Raw genomic sequence first — 19,728 nt, 5'->3', positions numbered from 1 at the left:
TAGAGACGACATACTGAACAGGGGGAACATATTAAGACTTTTACATTCAATTACAAGCTTAGGAAACATCAGCTCCTCTCATCTCCTCCTTTCTGTCAAACTACGATCCACAATGCTCGGAAACAACTTAAACAACCTGGAACTCAATTGAGATAGTTAAAAACATCCTGAAGGAAGAGGAAACGTTTAAACAATGGGTGATAAAATTGGGACTCGAAAATCAAAATCCCTACCCGACACCTTTCTTACCCCCTGTCAGGTCACCCACCCGAAAAAATACCAATTCAGTATTAAAAGTAGCAAGGAGCACCTCTCCAAGAGTGCACCTCCAAGACATACAAACCTTCTTCACAGGACAAAGACCAAGGTACCCAGGTCATGCCTCACCGGTCGTTCCACAAAACTGGAGGTCGATTCAACGCACCATCAACACAGTTGACCGCAAAAATTGACAAAGGGGAAGAAACTTTGATCGTCCCTTGGACAAGACCGGGCAAATCAGCATATGCACGTGGAATATCAACGGTTTAGCTAGCAAAAGCAATGACCCAGATTTTCTGCAATATTTAAACTCATTTTATTTGCTACTGCTCCAAGAAACCTGGGAGGATAAGGCATTTGAGCACAAGGGTTCACATCTTGTTGTATCTCAGCAACCAAAAGTTCCATCTTTGGTCGTAGATCCTTTATTCTGTAGGCGAGATTACGACACTAGAATCACAAATAGCAACTCCAAGCGTAATACAGGTGACAAAGATCTCACTCCGGTTAAATAACAAACTGCTAGAAGTTATAATAATCAACACATACATCCACCCCAATGTAAGCAACAAACTGCCAACAAATTGATAAAATCCCTGGGAAAAGAAATGGATGAAGAGGATTCTGATGTAATCATCCTGTCAGGGGACTTTAACATGTTTCTTATTAGCTCCGATCCAGGTGATGGCCTTGATCAACAACTTAGCGCCGCATGGGGAGTGCCAAGCAGGGTTCTGCAAAAATTAAAAAGCCAACAAATTGCTCAAAAAATGTACTATGGCAATTAGAGCACCTTAATTTAAGAGCCCTGAACGGGCGCTACCCAGAAGACGATCCACTGGTCGCAATCTTTCATTCAGATAAGCAATCTTCCCATTTGGACTACACATTTATGTCTTTAAACATGCTAGGCAGGGTAACGGCGTTCAAAATAGGGACCTCAGTGACCACCTGCCTCAAGAAGCTACAATAAAAGTCAATTCACTTCCTGAGACTGAACCATATACAGGTATTGACATTGAAGTGACCTCAAACCTAAGGCGGCTTTGTTGCAATATACAAAAAGAACTATTGATGGACAGAATGCAGAACAATGTCATACATTCACCCCAGTACAGAGATCTGGGCCTAAATCCATCGTTTTTTTGCTCACCATGCCATTTCAGTTTGGACCCAGCCATATGCAAATCAGTCTTGACCCTGTGCCCAATGGGAACAGTCCAGCCCGAACTGCCAGGCCAGGTCCTCCCTGGACTAGAAAAAAGCATCCTAGGACCGGTTTCGGGGTTTCACCCCTCTTCAGCCAGGATAGCTTGATTCCAGTGGCATGGAGAGCACGGGACTCACGTCTGAGCATTCCCGTCCCACACGGGGTGACATATACAAAAAGAACTATTGATGGACAGAATGCAGAACAATGTCATACATTCACCCCAGTACAGAGATCTGGGCCTAAATCCATCGTTTTTTTGCTCACCATGCCATTTCAGTTTGGACCCAGCCATATGCAAATCAGTCTTGACCCTGTGCCCAATGGGAACAGTCCAGCCCGAACTGCCAGGCCAGGTCCTCCCTGGACTAGAAAAAAGCATCCTAGGACCGGTTTCGGGGTTTCACCCCTCTTCAGCCAGGATAGCTTGATTCCAGTGGCATGGAGAGCACGGGACTCACGTCTGAGCATTCCCGTCCCACACGGGGTGACATATACAAAAAGAACTATTGATGGACAGAATGCAGAACAATGTCATACATTCACCCCAGTACAGAGATCTGGGCCTAAATCCATCGTTTTTTTGCTCACCATGCCATTTCAGTTTGGACCCAGCCATATGCAAATCAGTCTTGACCCTGTGCCCAATGGGAACAGTCCAGCCCGAACTGCCAGGCCAGGTCCTCCCTGGACTAGAAAAAAGCATCCTAGGACCGGTTTCGGGGTTTCACCCCTCTTCAGCCAGGATAGCTTGATTCCAGTGGCATGGAGAGCACGGGACTCACGTCTGAGCATTCCCGTCCCACACGGGGTGACATATACAAAAAGAACTATTGATGGACAGAATGCAGAACAATGTCATACATTCACCCCAGTACAGAGATCTGGGCCTAAATCCATCGTTTTTTTGCTCACCATGCCATTTCAGTTTGGACCCAGCCATATGCAAATCAGTCTTGACCCTGTGCCCAATGGGAACAGTCCAGCCCGAACTGCCAGGCCAGGTCCTCCCTGGACTAGAAAAAAGCATCCTAGGACCGGTTTCGGGGTTTCACCCCTCTTCAGCCAGGATAGCTTGATTCCAGTGGCATGGAGAGCACGGGACTCACGTCTGAGCATTCCCGTCCCACACGGGGTGACATATACAAAAAGAACTATTGATGGACAGAATGCAGAACAATGTCATACATTCACCCCAGTACAGAGATCTGGGCCTAAATCCATCGTTTTTTTGCTCACCATGCCATTTCAGTTTGGACCCAGCCATATGCAAATCAGTCTTGACCCTGTGCCCAATGGGAACAGTCCAGCCCGAACTGCCAGGCCAGGTCCTCCCTGGACTAGAAAAAAGCATCCTAGGACCGGTTTCGGGGTTTCACCCCTCTTCAGCCGGGATAGCTTGATTCCAGTGGCATGGAGAGCACGGGACTCACGTCTGAGCATTCCCGTCCCACACGGGGTGACATATACAAAAAGAACTATTGATGGACAGAATGCAGAACAATGTCATACATTCACCCCAGTACAGAGATCTGGGCCTAAATCCATCGTTTTTTTGCTCACCATGCCATTTCAGTTTGGACCCAGCCATATGCAAATCACTCTTGACCCTGTGCCCAATGGGAACAGTCCAGCCCGAACTGCCAGGCCAGGTCCTCCCTGGACTAGAAAAAAGCATCCTAGGACCGGTTTCGGGCTTTCACCCCTCTTCAGCCAGAATAGCTTGATTCCAGTGGCATGGAGAGCGCGGGACTCACGTCTGAGCATTCCCGTCCCACACGGGGTGACATATACAAAAAGAACTATTGATGGACAGATTGCAGAACAATGTCATACATTCACCCCAGTACAGAGATCTGGGCCTAAATCCATCGTTTTTTTGCTCACCATGCCATTTCAGTTTGGACCCAGCCATATGCAAATCAGTCTTAACCCTGTGCCCAATGGGAACAGTCCAGCCCGAACTGCCAGGCCAGGTCCTCCCTGGACTAGAAAAAAGCATCCTAGGACCGGTTTCGGGGTTTCACCCCTCTTCAGCCAGGATAGCTTGATTCCAGTGGCATGGAGAGCACGGGACTCACGTCTGAGCATTCCCGTCCCACACGGGGTGACATATACAAAAAGAACTATTGATGGACAGAATGCAGAACAATGTCATACATTCACCCCAGTACAGAGATCTGGGCCTAAATCCATCGTTTTTTTGCTCACCATGCCATTTCAGTTTGGACCCAACCATATGCAAATCAGTCTTGACCCTGTGCCCAATGGGAACAGTCCAGCCCGAACTGCCAGGCCAGGTCCTCCCTGGACTAGAAAAAAGCATCCTAGGACCGGTTTCGGGGTTTCACCCCTCTTCAGCCAGGATAGCTTGATTCCAGTGGCATGGAGAGCACGGGACTCACGTCTGAGCATTCCCGTCTGAACTGGGGTGGTGCAGTGGGCAAAAGAACGATGGATTTAACCCAGATCTCTTGACTGGGGGAGAATGTCTGCATTGTCAGCATTCCGTCCATCATTTGTTTGTTGTAACGCTTTTCGCCCTAAGTGAGATGGGTATTCCCAGACGTGGGACCCGTGCTCACTACGCCACTGGAGTCAAGCTATCCTGGCTGATGACGGCTGATAGCCAGAAACCGGTCCTAGGATGCTTGATTCCGGTCCTGGGAAGACATGGCTTGGCTGTTCGGGCTGGACTGTTCCCATGAGGCACAGGGTCAAGACTGATTTGCATATGGCATGTCTGAACTGGGGTGGCGCAGTGGGAAAAGAACGATGGATTTAACCCAGATCTCTTGACTGGGGGAGAATGTCTGCATTGTCAGCATTCCGTCCATCATTTGTTTGTTGTAACGCTTTTCGCCCTAAGTGGGATGGGTATTCCCAGACGTGGGACCCGTGCTCACTACGCCACTGGAGTCAAGCTATCCTGGCTGATGACGGCTGATAGCCAGAAACCGGTCCTAGGATGCTTGATTCCGGTCCAGGGAAGACATGGCTTGGCAGTTCGGGCTGGACTGTTCCCATGAGGCACAGGGTCAAGACTGATTTGCATATGGCATGTCTGAACTGGGGTGGCGCAGTGGGCAAAAGAACGATGGATTTAACCCAGATCTCTTGACTGGGGGAGAATGTCTGCATTGTCAGCATTCCGTCCATCATTTGTTTGTTGTAACGCTTTTCGCCCTAAGTGGGATGGGTATTCCCAGACGTGGGACCCGTGCTCACTACGCCACTGGAGTCAAGCTATCCTGGCTGATGAAGGCTGATAGCCAGAAACCGGTCCTAGGATGCTTGATTCCGGTCCAGGGAAGACATGGCTTGGCAGTTCGGGCTGGACTGTTCCCATGAGGCACAGGGTCAAGACTGATTTGCATATGGCATGTCTGAACTGGGGTGGCGCAGTGGGCAAAAGAACGATGGATTTAACCCAGATCTCTTGACTGGGGGAGAATGTCTGCATTGTCAGCATTCCGTCCATCATTTGTTTGTTGTAACGCTTTTCACCCTAAGTGGGATGGGTATTCCCAGACGTGGGACCCGTGCTCACTACGCCACTGGAGTCAAGCTATCCTGGCTGATGACGGCTGATAGCCAGAAACCGGTCCTAGGATGCTTGATTCCGGTCCAGGGAAGACATGGCTTGGCAGTTCGGGCTGGACTGTTCCCATGAGGCACAGGGTCAAGACTGATTTGCATATGGCATGTCTGAACTGGGGTGGCGCAGTGGGCAAAAGAACGATGGATTTAACCCAGATCTCTTGACTGGGGGAGAATGTCTGCATTGTCAGCATTCCGTCCATCATTTGTTTGTTGTAACGCTTTTCGCCCTAAGTGGGATGGGTATTCCCAGACGTGGGACCCGTGCTCACTACGCCACTGGAGTCAAGCTATCCTGGCTGATGACGGCTGATAGCCAGAAACCGGTCCTAGGATGCTTGATTCCGGTCCAGGGAAGACATGGCTTGGCAGTTCGGGCTGGACTGTTCCCATGAGGCACAGGGTCAAGACTGATTTGCATATGGCATGTCTGAACTGGGGTGGCGCAGTGGGCAAAAGAACGATGGATTCAACCCAGATCTCTTGACTGGGGGAGAATGTCTGCATTGTCAGCATTCCGTCCATCATTTGTTTGTTGTAACGCTTTTCGCCCTAAGTGGGATGGGTATTCCCAGACGTGGGACCCGTGCTCACTACGCCACTGGAGTCAAGCTATCCTGGCTGATGACGGCTGATAGCCAGAAACCGGTCCTAGGATGCTTGATTCCGGTCCAGGGAAGACATGGCTTGGCAGTTCAGGCTGGACTGTTCCCATGAGGCACAGGGTCAAGACTGATTTGCATATGGCATGTCTGAACTGGGGTGGCGCAGTGGGCAAAAGAACGATGGATTTAACCCAGATCTCTTGACTGGGGGAGAATGTCTGCATTGTCAGCATTCCGTCCATCATTTGTTTGTTGTAACGCTTTTCGCCCTAAGTGGGATGGGTATTCCCAGACGTGGGACCCGTGCTCACTACGCCACTGGAGTCAAGCTATCCTGGCTGATGACGGCTGATAGCCAGAAACCGGTCCTAGGATGCTTGATTCCGGTCCAGGGAAGACATGGCTTGGCAGTTCGGGCTGGACTGTTCCCATGAGGCACAGGGTCAAGACTGATTTGCATATGGCATGTCTGAACTGGGGTGGCGCAGTGGGCAAAAGAACGATGGATTTAACCCAGATCTCTTGACTGGGGGAGAATGTCTGCATTGTCAGCATTCCGTCCATCATTTGTTTGTTGTAAGGCTTCGTTGCAATCCCAGTAACATCAGCTCCATAAGCCTCATAGCGAAAACTCTTTTCACTCAAGTGACAAGCTCCACGATAAAACTGTGTGAAGTATAGCAAAATTTCATCCTAGCCGTCAGCGAGAAATTACTAAAAGGGTTATCAAACAGGGTACATCATGAAAAGGGAGCATTAACTAAACCACAACTCACACCAGAAATGAAAAAGTAAAAACAGATAATAAATCGAACACTGAGACAGATGCGAAAAGATCCAATAAATTATGACATGCAAATCATTCTACGGAATGTGAAAAAATTGCTAGAAAGGAAGAAATGGGAAAAAAATAAACAAAAAAAGGACAAGCTGTGGGCAAAACTTTTTTACGAAGCAAAATGGCAAATGATCAAAAGAATAAAGAACCCAGACCATCTGGCCTAAATTCCAACATAACGGAGGAAGCATGGACAAAATACCTCTTCAAGCACTTTAACAACACAAACACCGACAAAGGGGATAGCCTTGAAGTGGTGTGGACAAAGGAGTCCTGAAAGGAAGCTCAGAGGAAAAGAATAGGCAGCTACAACATAATGGCCATGACCCCAGAAGCAGACTCTAGCGGAGCCATGCTACCATCTCGAATGGATAAATGAATGCCCGACACAAGTTCTTCTTTCTTCAGCGAGCGTGGATATCCGGCTACCATACCAGCCGACGTTAAAAGGCAAATAGCCAGGGGCAGACCAACTGGTGCCTCCGGACCAAATGGCATTCCACCAATGCTATTCAAATCAGAAGCGAAATTCTGAACACCAATATTCATAAATATAAAGAACACCCTGACTCTTCCAGAATCCTGGCATGGATCAGTAATAAGCCCAATCTACAAACATGGCAACTGAAAACATCCAAATAACTACCGGCATATTGCCCTCATAGATGTGGAGGCTAAGTATTTTGGTGGAACCGTACTGGAGGAGCTAACATCATGAGCATCTGACAACTCTGTAATTGCAGTCAATCAAACTGGTTTCTGCCGCGGTCAAGGGACCACAACTAACATCACGGCACTGACCCTGTTGATGGATGCAGTCAAAGAGACCAAATCCCCCCTTTTTTTTCTCCTTCATCGATTACACTGTTGCATTCGACCACGTGGATCGTAACAAACTGTGGCAGAAACTGGATAACTGGGGAATACCCAAACAAATTCTGAATGTGTTGATATTACTCCACTCAAGCACCTGGATTAAGATTAATCTGGGAGCAGGTACACACCTCTCTAACCCTATCCCGACAACAAAAGGGTTAAAACAGGGTTGTGTGTTAGCACCACTCTTATTTAATCTTTTTCTTGCTGATCTACCGGGGGAACTCGATAAATGCCTCTGTCATGCACTGAAATTAGGTTAAATCTCACTGTCCAACTTGTTATACTCGGACGACTTGGTGCTGATAAGCGGGACACCGATTGGCCTCCAACACCTTCTAAACGTAGCCCACTCCTTTTCAGAAAGGAATGCCTTTCACATAAACTTTAACAAATCCAAAGTTATGTCAGTGAACTACAGGAAAAAAAGGAAAATCAACTGGCACATAAACGGACAAGGGCTGGACTTGGTAACCACCTATAAATATTTGGGAGCAATCTTGGACCACAAGAACTCGTTCAAACCCCAATTGGAGTCCTTGCGAGGAAAGGGAACTGTGACTCATCTGGCGATAAAATCCTTAAAAAGCCAAACTCCCGGACCTAACGCTCAACCCTCTTCTCCAGGTTTTGCGCACAAAGTTACAGCCGACTCTCACATACGGGAGTGAACCCCTTCAAGGGAAGGATGCCGCATTACTGGATACAGTTATAGCTAATTCATATAGGGCTATCTTTAACCTGCCAAGATACGTCTCCCCTGCACAAATCTGGTTAGAATTTGGTCTTCTGAAACAAACATTAGGAAGGTGGAGAGCATATGTTACCAACTGGCACAAGATTCGCAGCGCTGAGGTTGGATCTTTAAATTCTAACCTATGGGAAGAGCTGCTTCGACATCGCAAATCCCCAGCCAAGTCCTGGGACTGTCAGACTTATAGGGCACTCTAACAGACCTCTTGCCTTTCAAAAAATTCACGAAAATATCAGTACGAATCATCTCCTCTATTAAGGACAAGGAGGCATTAAGTAAAAGAGTGCATGGCTGGTTTACGCTTGGCAACTACGGAAGAATGCAACCACAAGCATACTTTAACACTGGAATTAACCTAAAGATGAAAGAAAAGTTTTTAAAACTATGCCTTGGCGTAATCTCAGTCACGCCGCACCTTGGGTGAGAAAAAACTGCTCGCAGCATTGCCGCCTGTGTAAAGCTGACAAGGAAGACATCACCCATGTTATGTGTATTTGTCCTAAACTAAAGGATTTGAGGTATAATTTACTACGTCCCTCCTTTAAATCATATGGCGTTCGGACATGTAGGCAGGCTGTCAAACTGTGTTTTAATCCCACAAAAATAAAATTACACTGTTGGGTCGAAAAGTTTTTTGAATTAGCAGAAAAAGACACAAGAGCATGATGGGAGCGGACCAACAAAAGCAAGAGGTTTGTTGACAAATATTAATCGATATTAAGTAAAATTGTTGAACTAAGGAAACCGTGTATAATGATTTTTTTGCTTTTTCAAATTGATTTTATTGTCTTGTAATGATTTTAATTAATCATGTACAAATAAATAAATAACTTACTTACTTACTTATTTGTGTCTCATTGAAACGATCTTCAAAACATACAGTGATAGAGTAAAATATCTTCTGACAAGTTGTAACGGGAATCTAAGCATTGCTCGATCATAACACCTTAATGAAACTGGCAACCATTTTTCATATCATGCCACCAATCTAAAGCTTATAAATGATCAATTTTAAATTTTAAGCAACTTGGATTAAAAATGTATATGTGAAGATAGCAGGCAAAGAATAGTACCCCAAAGGAGGCATAACATTATATTGTTATGGTGGAGGCTTGAGATTATAAAAAAATAATATAATTTTTTTTTATAAGAAATTATGCATATCCTCCCCAGTGTTAAGGTCAAGCGGGTACTTGGTGTCAAGCTCAATAATATACTTTGACTCTAATTGACATAGCCTTTTCTCTCTGTTATCTCCTCTCTTATCTAGTGGTACTGTATCTATCACAAAATATTTGAAACATTTAAGATCATATCCATGTTCTGATTTAAAATGTCAGGCCACCGGGTAGGTTGGATCAGAAATTACGATGGACCATAGATGTTGCAAGATACGAACATGTACTTGTGACTTGGTGCTCCTTTATTTTTATAACCACAGTTACATTCTAAAACATAGACCACATATTCTGACCTGCACGCATAATGCCCTTTTAACTCTATGATGGTAGAAAGAAACGAAAGGCGTTGAGTAGGTACAAGTATTGATTCAAAATTTACAAGCATAACAGGTGCTAGACTTGTAAAAACCTTTTTTCGGAACCAACCAACTGGTTTTATTGTCCAGTTCTAGTCTGGTTTTAACCAAATCGTTATGCATAGAATATGCTTTTCTAAAAGTAAAAGTGGGTTTATCTGGGAGCACTATTTATAATGTACTGTCAGTTAGTACAATAGGCCATTGTTTCATAATTATGCCTTTAATCTCTTGGGTCTGTTTACTGAATATGGTGATTAGCCTACACTGTGTAGTGTCTGTATTGATATCTGCACCACTGCTCAGTTTAGGCATATGCTTAGCTTTGACTTGATGTTTCGCACCTTTTATTAAATCTAGTCTATCCGTTTTGTTGGATTTTTTCATGACTGCATCTAGTTTAAGCGAGTTATAGCCCCATTCTGAAAATCTCTGTTTAGCTGCTTGCTGATGATACATGAGATCCCCTTCCGTACTGCAAGCTCCAAGAATACGGAGACATTCACCTTATGGAAGGCCGGTGATGGTATGTGCCGGGTGAAAACTCTTTGCATGCAGTAAGGTGTTGCCAGCGGTGGGTTTGACTAGTTTCTATTTTGTCAGCGGAGGCCTGTACTTTGATGTCTAGAAAGTTAGTACTGACTTGATCTATGTGTGCCGTGAACTGTAAATTCATGTTATTCACCTTCAATTTATTTACAAATTCTTCGGCTTCACTGAATGACCCCTGCCAGATGACAAAAATGTCATCATTATATCTCCACCATTTCACCACATGTTTCTCCCATGCATTGCGATGTTCTTTTCATAAGACATGCTCCTCCCACCAGCCCACATGGAGGCAGGCGTAACGGGGGAGAAGCATGGCCCCATAGCTACTCCTTGTTGCTGCTGAAAAATGTCCCCATCAAATGTAAAAATATTGTTGTACAGGCACCATTTGATCATGCTTAGCAGGACCTTGCTATGAGAATATAATTCAATTGGTCTTTTTTTGAGGCAAAACTTGACTGCATTGATGCCATCTTGGTGCCGTATACTGGTGTATAGGGATGTGATGTCTAAAGTTAAAAATAAGAATTCATTCGACCATATTTGCGTGCTTAGTTTTTGGAGGAAATCGTTAGAATCTTTGATATATGGGGGCAGGGAAGCTACAAACTCTTGAAGATAGTAATCGACATACCTAGATGTGTTTTCAAACATACATTTTCTGGCCGATATTATGGGCCTACCCGGTACTGGACTAACCGCTTTATGCACTTTTGGTATAAAATACATAGTAGACATTAATAGATAATCACTGTGTAAAAATTCAAATTCGTCTTTGCGAATTTGGCCTTCATTTTCCATTGATTAGGATCATCTTTATCATTTTTACTGATTTTCTTGGCCTCAGTTTGATGGATTTTGCGATAACATTCCCGATCGTTGAGATGGCGATAAGCCTCCGCGTTGTACTCGTTTTTGTCCCATAGCACAATGTTACCTCCTTTGTCACTTTTATTAATAAATCACTGAAGAGTTATTTTTTTAATTTATATATATCTATATATATCTGTGAGCAGGAGCGCGAGACAGACCGGAAGTGGAGCAGGACGGTGCCGCTGGGCTCCACTCAGGAAGCGGGAGACGGTCTAGCCTTCATGCCGACCTTAGGGGAGGAGCCAAAAAAGGAAGAGGAAGCGGGACAATCGAGAGGAGTAGAGACGAATGCGGGAGAACGGCGGACGCGAGGAGCAACGGGAGGAGCAGAGACGAACGGAGGAGGACAGCGAGCGGGAGGAGAGGAGGAGAACGACGAGTCGGGAGACGGCGAATCCGGAAGTAGCAGTGAGGTCCTTACGGCGAACAAACCCGGTGGGCTGCAGGGAGGAGAAAACGCCCCGGGTCCCAACGCCGCGGTCCATAGAACGGGCCGTGGCTCGAGGCAAGTGGCTCTCCGGGGACCTTTCGGGTGGGGGCGGTGGGGAGGCTGTGAAGGCTAGTGAAACACCAGGAAAGGGTGAACCCTCCCCGACCGCCGCACTTCCCTTCCTACACGTTCCTTTGGTGATGGTAGCACCGTAAAAACCCCCGAGTAACAGTGACTTAGACCTGTTTTTTTCTTTTTCTTCTTTCCTCCCTTCAAACCCCGAGTACCTCAAGCTGAGGATCCTGAAAACGAGGATGCGACACAACTCGCTATAGCAAACTGCACATAAGGAAGGAACCCTCGGACAGAGACTGTTTGCTTTGGTTATACCTGTATCTGATAGAAGAATCTCTCATACTTATATCGGTTCTACTGTGACAACCCATCCAAACGTGTTAAATAACCTAGAACCTATATCGTGGTATAAATGGCTTATTACTGACCATCCACCCCGTTGGGAGTTCGCACTACCACAATATCTATCTATATATTCACTTAAAAAACCATAGGTTTCACACATGTTATAGTTAGGTGGATATTTCACTCGTAAAAAACCAATGAAATTCCCCCGTTATAGTTAGTTCAGATAACTATAACTTGCGCGCCCGCAATCCACTGCTCATGACGTCACATATTACATCACTCATGACATGGTCAGTGGCATCACTCATGACATCACTGATGACATCATCCTTGTGATAGAGTGGCGGTCGCGCGAGTTATAGTTATCTGAACTAACTATAACGGGGGAATTTCATTGGTTTTTTACGAGTGAAATATCCACCTAACTATAACATGTGTGAAACCTATGGTTTTTTAAGTGAATTTGCAAGGTTTTTTAAATGCTAATTCCTAACTATAACGTGTGTGAAACCTATGGTTTTTTCAGTGAATTTGTACGGTTTTTTAAATGCTAATTTATTTATGTATCATTCCCTAATGTTGCTCTCGCTGGAGTGGAAATAGTAACTTTTATCCCTCCGCTATCCAACACTTTCCCTACTGTTGCAAACAATGGAGTTGGAATAGTAATTTTTACCCCTCTGCTATCCAACACTTTCCCTACTGTTGCACTCACTGGAGTTGGAATAGTAATTTTTACCCCTCTGCTATTCAACACTTTCCCTACTGTTGCACTCACTGGAGTTGGAATAGTAATTTGTACCCCTCCGCTATCCAACACTTTCCCTACTGTTGCACTAACCGGAGTGGGAATAAAAGTTTTTACCACTCCCCTATCCAACACTTATCCTACTGTTGCATTAAGTGGAGTGGGAATAGCAATTTTTACCCCTCCGCTATCCAACACTTTCCCTACTGTTGCACTCTTTGGAATGGGAATAGTAATTTTTAGCCCTCCGCTATCCAACACTTTCCCTACTGTTGCACTTACTGGAGTAGCAATAGTAATTTTTGCCCCTCTGCTATCCAACACTTTCCCTACTGTTGCACTCTTTGGAGTGGGAATAGTAATTTCTACCCCTCCAGTATCCAACACCTTCCCTACTGTTGCTGCTGCATTTATTGTATTTTGAAATGTTTTTTAATAGTTTAATGTTTTAATTTCTTATAGATTTTTGTTTTTTATATTTTAAATCATTAATATATATTATTATCCTTTACACTATTTTAAACCTTTAACATCAATTAAAAATAAAAGTTTATCAATTGTTTTAAAGTATATATATATATATATATATATATATGTATATATATATATATATATTCACTGAAAAAACCATGGGTTTCACACACGTTATAGTTAGGAATTAGCATTTAAAAAACCTTAGAAATTCAATGAAAAAACCAAAGGTTTCACACATGTTATAGTTAGCTGGACATTTCACTCGTAAAAAACCATTGAAATTCCCCCGTTATATTTAGTTCAGCTAACTATAACTCGCGCGCCCGCAATGCACTACTGATGACGTCACATATTACATCACTCATGACATGGTCACTGACATCACTCATGACATCACTGATGACATCTCAAATGACATCACTGATGACATCACTGATGACATCATCCAGTGATTGTGTGTTTTTCTGAAAATTAAATATTTTTTATATTTATGTATATCTCAAGGTCAATGGAAGAATAAATGGGTATATAAGTGTCTAAATGGATGCATTTTTAAAAAAAAAAATTTGTGTAACTGACTGATTAAGTGTATCATAGTGAATACATGGCTTACTGAGTAATCTTTAAATATTTAAATATCTGTATCAGTTTCTTACTTTGTGTATAAGTGGCTGCATGGGTTGGTGAGTAGCTACATGAGTGTCTATATAGGTTATTAGTTGGTTTTTTATCAGTATGAGTGTCTGAGTTTCTGTATGGTTCGGTGGGGGGTATTACTTAGTGCATAGGTGCATGAATGAGTGACTCACTGTTTGTATGTGTTGAATACAGCATGTGTGCAGGACTGTATGGTTGGATGAGTGTGTGCATGGGTGTGTTAGTGAGTGAATGACTGTCTCTATAGTGTCTTTATGAGTAACTACATATGTTTTAAACTAGTATATGTGACTATCGGTGTATATAAGTGAGTATATGTGAGAGTGAGAGTTTGGAAGAGTTCCTGTATGAATAAGTATGTGTTTCTATAAGTGATTGTTTAAAAGACTAAGTATGTGTAAGTTTCTGTAGAAGTAAGTGTGGTGGTGTGTGTATAACTGTATATGCAAGTAAATGGATGTTTGATTCTTTATTAGCATGAGTGACTATGTGTGTGAGTAACTCTATGGATGAGTGGCGTTGTGTAACAGGATGTATAGGTGTGTGAGTACATATGATGAGTGAGTACATGTATGAGTGACTGTAGAGGACTGTTGGTGAATGACTGTATGTGTATGTGGTTCTTAGAATTACTGAATAGGTTGTTGTAACTAATATTGATTTGTTCATTATTTTAAACATTTTAGTTTCTATTTTTGAATGTGTGTTTCAATGGTTATATTAGGGGAAGAGGAGGTCTGCCACTCTATCACAAGGATGATGTCATCAGTGATGTCATCAGTGATGTCATTTGAGATGTCATCAGTGATGTCATGAGTGATGTCAGTGACCATGTCATGAGTGATGTAATATGTGACGTCATCAGTAGTGAATTGCGGGCGCGCGAGTTATAGTTAGCTGAACTAACTATAACGGGGGAATTTCAATGGTTTTTTACGAGTGAAATGTCCAGCTAACTATAACATGTGTGAAACCTTTGGTTTTTTCATTGAATTTCTAAGGTTTTTTAAATGCTAATTCCTAACTATAACGTGTGTGAAACCCATGGTTTTTTCAGTGAATTTGCAAGGTTTTTTAAATGCTAATTCCTAACTATAACGTGAGTGAAACCCATGGTTTTTTCAGTGAATTTGCAAGGTTTTTAAAATGCTATTTTTTTTTTTTCTTTTTTTTTTACATATTTTTATTTTAATTTTCTATCCTTTTTTAAAGACTATGGTTAAATTTAAAAAATTCTACAATATGTTTTTTTTTACCATTTTTATAAAATAAACAGGTAAGATTTATTAGTATAACTTTTTTTTTTTGTTTTTCCATTTTTTTTTATTTTTTATTTTTTTTTAAACGTACGCGTATGGTAAGCGCTCGTGTTGCTTTAATTACGTTAGATTTCTACGCTGTTTGCGTTTATTTACGCAATTTGCGTATACGCACGTCACGCGCGCACAGCGCGTAACGCGTACGCTGCACGCGCACGTTACGCGGAGGTGAAGGGGCGTGCCTGTTGTGCGCATGCACGCGTGCGCGTGTCTTTTTTACGCGCATGCGTACTTTTGCCGTAAGCGCACCGTAAGCGCTCCGTAAGCGTACGGTAGGTCATGTGATCAAGAAACAAGACTTTTGATTGGTTTTTACAACTTTCAGTTCTAGAACTCTCCTACACCACACCCATTCCCCTCATTTCTGCTTGTGATCCCTTAGGAGAAGGAGCTGGGTTGTCTTTGTGATACGATGGCAGAACAGCAGAGCCCTTCTGAGAGTGAGGCTAGCAGCACTACCTTGAGGCAGAGAACGAGGAAACAAAAGACCTGTTTCATATGGGAGTATTTTATTTTTCCAGAGGGCAAGAAAAAGGTAAATGCACCCTTAGTGACTTGTAAGCTGTGTAAGCGTGCACTTTCAAGAGGGAATCCCAACAAGAAGTATTCCTTCGGGAATCACACCATGTTGAGACACCTTAAGGATGTACACAGAATAACACATGCTCGACATACTGAAGGTAACCCTTCAGTAAGTCAACCAAGCACATCCACAGCAGCTCAGCCTGGACCATCATCTGCAGGGCCGAGTCCATCTTCGGCAGGTCAGGTGAGCCCTTCATCTGTGGGGGGAGCATCTCCTTTTTCTCGTCCTCTGGAAATTAACCCTCGGTTTCTGAGGGTTGAAATACGGTGCGCCACTTGTCATGATCTAATTTGTTATAGGGAGACCAGTATTTCCCTAGTGAACAATAAAATAGATCAGCACATTTGTCGTACCGTCTAATATTCCCATTCTTTCTTTCCTCTGTCCCTGCATGAACACAACGGCTCTTTTAAGAGCCAACCTTACCTTTCAACTTTTTTTTATATATGTTTTAAAACTTTTTTTTGATTTTTTTTTACCGTACGCGTACGGTGCGCGTAATAATTTTTTTTTTGAAAAAAAAAACACTAAAAATCAATTATCACATTACAAGGTCCTTGAGAGACTACAATGAAAAACTGAAAATGTGATTGTGGAGAAGTGGAAAAAATGGACCATGAAATTTTTAACTTACCATACCCACTCAAAAAAATATTTTTTTTTAAAAAAAATTTTTTAATTGCTTTACAAATGGTTCTAGTTTTCGAAAATTTTCTATCTCAATCTGAAAAAAAAGAAAAAAGTATTAATATTTAATAAAACATTTTATAATACAGTACACATATTTACATATTTTTCAAAAAAAATATTTGCCTTTTTTTTGCTGTTTTCAGAATATATTGCATTTCACTATAAATTGTGAAAGCAATTTCATTCATCATTTAACAGCGGGCAAAAAAAAAAATTAACAATCTCAAAGATTGTTTTAAAAAAGCCCACAATCTCTTTTTGCATAAACATAAGTTTATAGAAATGCATAATATTCTTAAAAAATATCATCTAATATCAATACTTATTTCTTTAAAATACCGTCTGATATTTTTGTTTCAGAAGTATAATCAAAAAAATATATCTCAAATAACTCCCCAATACATCTGGTTCCATTTCCTTTAGGCCAAATAGTAATTTTAAAATTCTTTTCTGATTAAATTTCCAATGGTAATCCAATAAAAATCTAAAGTTTAAATTGTACAGATCTCACCGATTCTCTGTAACATTTTGGTTTCCGAAAGATTTATTAATGATTAAATAAGTCCACAATAGAACTGTTTACCTTTCCGCATGGCCAAATAGTAATTTTAAAAATCTTTTTTGAATAAATTTCCAATGGCAATCCAATAACATTCCAAAATTTAAATTGTGCAGATGTTACCGATTTTTTCTAAAGTTTTGGATATCCAAAGTTTCATTAAAAAATTGAAAAATTCCACATTACAATTGGTTACCTTTCCATTAGGCCAAATGATAATTTGTAAAATCTTTTTATTTGTAAATTCCAATGGTAATCCAATAAAATGGTAAAAATGTTTTGTCCAGATGTTGCCAAATCTCTCTAAAATTTAGGTTTCAGGAAGATTAGATAGGAATTTGCTAAATCAAAAGGCAAACGTTGCTTAAAAAACAATTGGGAATCATTACACAGTGTCCAGCCTTTTTCACATTTAAGATAAACTGTGTAATGACCAGAAGTTACAGTAGGTCCATCATGGAAAATTATTGCAACTGTTACAAAAGTTTATCCTGAAATTGATAATTGCTGTCCTGTAAACTTCTTTATTAAAGTATCTAATTTTGAACCATCAGCTTTACAGCGTTGCATCATTAAAATTACATACTGTCCGTATTCCTTTAAAATTAACGTTGAAAACTTGTCAGATTGACACTCACTGCATTCCATGCTATGATTAACATCTTTAACTAATTTAGCAAAAGTGACTGTTTTACTTTCTGGCAATGTTAAATAAATAAACCTTTCAGAATCAACATTAGAGCCACATATATTATAACAGTTTTCACAACTATGTTCCCATTTATAAGAGAGACCAAATAAATTTTCAATGGGAACCCCTTCTTCTTCCAGTACCTGAAGAAAAAACATCAAGAATTCCTGTTTGTCTTGCTGTACATTTTGAGAAAACTGTGTTCGTCCTGAACATACATCTAAAAGTTTTCTAATTTCAGTAGCACTTTCTATTTGAGTTTTATCATTACTCAGCTTTTGAAAAAGGAGACTCAACTCAGAACAGAATCTTTTTCCCTGATTTACTATTATCTGCTCTTGCACACTTTCCAGATAAAATGCAACATTCAGCACTACATTTGCGTAGCAGTTGACACCAGAGCTATTTTCAAAATGACATCCTACAACCTGTTCTTCATTTTCCTTTTTCTTTTTGCTTGCAATTACATCACTCCTCTTTTTTTTCCTCCTCTCTACATCTTCATTACAGATATTCTCATTTCTCCTTTTACGAGAAACTACACGTTTCTCCAACACAGGATACTGACGTAAATGAGGAGCATAGCTTCTTCTTAATCTATTATACTCCTTTACACAATTTGCATCAGCACTAACTTTTGAGTCATCAAAGTCTATCATGAATAATCCTGATAATGTTTTCACTCGTGACAAAGCAACATATGCCAAACCTTCTTTGAACACAGTTGAACCAATGTTCACAAATGCACAATCTACAGTCAATCCTTGAGACTTGTGAATAGTTACAGCATATGCTAGAGAAAATGGAAACTGCTTCCTACGTACATATAAGTCTTTCACAAGCATGAAATGAACTGAACAACGACAAATGTCTTTTACTTCTTCTATCTGATCAAATTTTATTTTTAAACATTCAATTCCATCTTTTTTCTGATAATTAATAAAACCCACAACTCTTCCCATAGCTCCATTAACTAAACCTTTTTCAACATCCAAATTTCTCCTTAAAAATACTCTACAGTTCATGCAAACATATAGATTTTTTTCTAATCCAGCTGTTTTGGAAATGTTCTTCTCTAGTGAATCCAATTTATTTTTCAGTGTGCCTGTTAATGTGACAGTAATTCTTCCATCCTCAATTTTGTCCACTGCTTCCAATTTCCTGATATCTTCCATTTCCAATTTCAAAAGCTCCTCATTGAATATTGAGCATTCACGTAGAGTTGGCATTAAGCAAATGACACTTTTCTTTTCTGCAATGTTCTTGTATATGTTCTCTGCAACTATTTCTTCCTTTGGAAATAAATTATGTAGCAGTCGACTCTGTAATGCTTTCGTGCCAGCTTCAGTGAGTAGTCCAATTCTGATATCTTTCAGAATACTTCCATATTCTTCATCGTTTGCTTGCCTCATATTAGTAGTAAGTTCCTTGTACTCAAAGAAGGACCAAATATTTGTATTACCGATGCTTCCCAATGACTTCTTCGTGTCTTCATGTGTCACAGTATTAAACACTGGTTGTCCTTTAACTGGAGTAAGTTGCAAAAGATCTCCAAAAACTATGACGTGTTTTCCTCCAAATAACACGTCATAGTCTGTCTTCAGAATTTGCTGCATTCTTAAATGCACAAAGGCAAGCATTAAGTTTGATACCATGCTCCCCTCATCAATAATGAGAACTTGCATCTTCTTCAATACTCTTGAAACTTCCAAGCATGCTTCTCCAGTTAGCTTGTTGTATTGTATTTTGTTCTCATGCTCCACTGGTAACATTAGCAAACGATGTAAAGTGATTCCTTTTATGTTATATGCTGCTAACCCAGTTGGAGCAGTAACCACACAAGACAAAGTAGAATCCGTTTTTTGCAGTAGGTAGCTTCTGATGACTTTTATAAGGAAACTTTTTCCAGTTCCAGCTTGTCCGCTTACATACATCCTGATTGGATGAAATGATGTGCATGAGCACTCTTTTTTTTCATGTAGAAATCCGTGATCAATTTTGTTTCTGATCTCTTCATAAATTTGTTGCTGCTCTTTGTTCAGTTG

This window comes from Triturus cristatus, chromosome 7, assembly GCF_964204655.1.
Source record: "Triturus cristatus chromosome 7, aTriCri1.1, whole genome shotgun sequence".
In the NCBI taxonomy this organism is placed as follows: Eukaryota; Metazoa; Chordata; class Amphibia; order Caudata; family Salamandridae; genus Triturus; species Triturus cristatus.
This window is presented reverse-complemented; position numbering follows the sequence as displayed.